The following is a 2,748-nucleotide window of genomic DNA, read 5'->3' on the forward strand; positions in this document are numbered from 1 at the left end:
TGATCAGTGGCTCAGTGCAGTGGGTTAAGAATCCAGCATTGCTGCAGCTGTGGCGTAGGTCACAGCTCCAGCCTGGATTCCATCCCTGTCCCGTGGGTGTGGGGTATGGCCAAAAAAGAGAAGAAAAGAAAAAAGGAGTTCCCATCAGTTAGCTCAGCAGTTAACGAACCTGACTAGCATCTATGAGGACGTGGGTTTGAATCTTGCCTCACTCAGTGGGTTAAGGATCCGGCGTTGTCTTGAGCTGCGGTATAGGTCACAGACGCAGCTCAGATCTGGCGTTGCTGTGACTGTGGCATAGGCTACAGCTCTGATTCAACCCCTAGCCTGGGAACCTCCATGGGTGTGGCCCTAAAAAGATAAAAAGACAAAAGAAAAAAAAAAAAAAAGAAGAAGGGGTAGATAATTGCCGTATTTACTGTTTATAAAGGTGTAAAAACCCTTGAAGTGTGCTCTGTCATCTATAGACAGCAAAACCTTCTCAGTTCTAGGGTTCTGGAGACTGAAAAATCTGAAGATGGACACTCTTTCCAGAAATTACATGGTTTCAGGTAATTCTGGGACTTTATGGGTTCCCTGAAGCCTACCCCTAGATCCATTGGGTCTGAGTGCTTGAAATTAATGGGTTGAAGATTTCCAGATTGGTCTGGAAATCAGGATGGGGGTGGGAGGTGGGTTTGCCCAATGGGACCAAGGTTCCGGTTCTGAGGGTGGGGCCAGGCTCAGCTGAGCCCAAGATGTGCCCTCAGACTGCTGGCAGCCCCGCTCAATGTTTGGGTGCTGAGATCAGCCCCTTCAAACTGTGAGTCATCCGGTGCTATTTCTTTACAGATTTTTACAAGAAAAGAGACTTTATTTGGAATGATTTGCCAAGATATTATAAATCAAGACACATACAAAACAGACTTCAAGGAGCTACAGAAACTTACAGAATTTCAGGAGCTATGAAAATAAACTACTGCCAATGTCCCCATAGGACATATAAATTTAACTCCGGAGGAAAGAACAAATGAAATCAATTCACTTTTCAAAACGTTACAAATCTAGCTCATAGACTGCATAGCTACTTTTTTCTTTAAAAATTTGAATCAAGATAATACATGGAGGGGATAAAAAGCAAAACCTTTGGAAAACCTGGCAATGAAAAGCTACAGCTGTGTCATTTCCCCATCTTGTGTTCCAAACCCTAAAGGTAACTACTTTTACCTGTTTTGTTTTGTTTTTAACTACCTCCTTATGGCTAGATAATACGCTTGATATCTGCTGTTCTGCCATCATAGCAAGGATTTAGATTATGTCAACACTTTTATGACACGCTTCCCATTTCTTTCTAGTTAAACTACCATCTCCCCCTGTGTTGTATTGGTTAACATTGTAACTTTGACAAGCACATACTTAAGTCTCCTATCTCTTGCTCATTCAGCATCTGACCTCCCCCTTGTTCCCCTATTTTACAGATGAGAAAATGGAGGCTTAGGAAGATCTGTGCTTGCTCAAGACCACACGGTTGGTAAGTGGAATTGGGTCCAATCCCAGGTCAGCCCCCACGCCTGGCTATGTCCTGTGGTCCCAGAGACCCTTTTGCCTGGCACCTGTTCCCGAAGTGGGCTCACCTGCTATTTTTACATCTATTACTCTGCAAGGAATGCTGAATCCCCAGAGACTTGGCTCCCTGGCTTGTTAAAATACCACATGAGTGTGGAGGAGGGGTGGTTACGGAGAAGATTGCAGAGACCTGTGATTCAGTCCTAGAGGTCTAGCGCCCTTTGAGTTCCCTCGTTCTCTTGCTGCAGGGAAGCAGGCTTAGAAGAGCTGGTCCAGGATATTTTACAGGAATAGGGATGATGAGGCAGAAGCCAGCTCAGAGATTCCCTGTTCAGCGCTGTTCTTCAACAGCGGCAAAAGAGAACAACAACATTTGAGTGGCTATTTGTTCAGCATCCCACCCCAAATCTGGGAACACGGGGTCTCAGTGGTGTCACCCTTATTAGGGTGTCTCTCTCCTCTGTGGCTCTGTGGAAGGCTGCATTTGTTCTCCTTGCTCCTGGCTGGTTCAAGTCCCCAAGCAGACCTGAGCACACCTGAAAATTGTTGTTGCTTCAGCTTTCTCAGTGGATGTATGACTTAACCAAGAACAAAGACCCCATGGCCCACCTCAGCATCTGTGCAATGGTGTGTGTGCTGATAAGTGCCTAACAACAAGCTCTCCTGGCAGTGGGGAGGGAGCACTGATATGTAGCCAATTTCTATGGTGTAAATGCTCCCACTGTAGTCAATTTCAACATGATTCCCCTGATCATGGAACTGGGAAGAGATGCACTGGCGGAATTCATTATAAAGTGTTTCCACCATACTGACAGGTACAAGCAATCTCAGAAGCATAGATAATAGTATAGTAAAATATTTAGGAGGTGAGGGTTGAAAATACATAGTGGGAGTTCCCATTGTGACTCAGCGGTAACGAACGTGACTAGCATCCATGAGGACACAGGTTCAATCCCTGGCCTCGCTCAGTGGGTTAAGGATCTGGTGTTGCCGTGAGTTGTGGTGTAGGTCACAAATGCAGCTCGGATCCCACATTGCTGTGGCTGTGGCATAGGTCAGCAGCTGCAGCTCTGATTCCACGCCTAGCCTGGGAACTTCCATATGCTGTAGGTGCAGCCCTAAAGAGAAGAAAAGAAAAAAAAAAAAAAGGAAGGAAGGAAAAAAAATACATAGTTGATCATAAGTTTTTATAATTTAATTTTT

General features: G+C 45.2%; 1 long non-coding RNA gene across 1 annotated transcript; it reads left to right on the forward strand.

Moving 5' to 3' along the window:
- LOC106504504 lies at window positions 471-2,093 on the forward strand. The gene is made up of 3 exons (XR_002346195.1): window positions 471-551; window positions 832-1,192; window positions 1,458-2,093. It is a non-coding gene; the product is annotated as an uncharacterized LOC106504504 (long non-coding RNA).

The sequence above is a fragment of the Sus scrofa genome, chromosome 7 (genome assembly GCF_000003025.6).
Source record: "Sus scrofa isolate TJ Tabasco breed Duroc chromosome 7, Sscrofa11.1, whole genome shotgun sequence".
In the NCBI taxonomy this organism is placed as follows: domain Eukaryota; kingdom Metazoa; phylum Chordata; class Mammalia; order Artiodactyla; family Suidae; genus Sus; species Sus scrofa.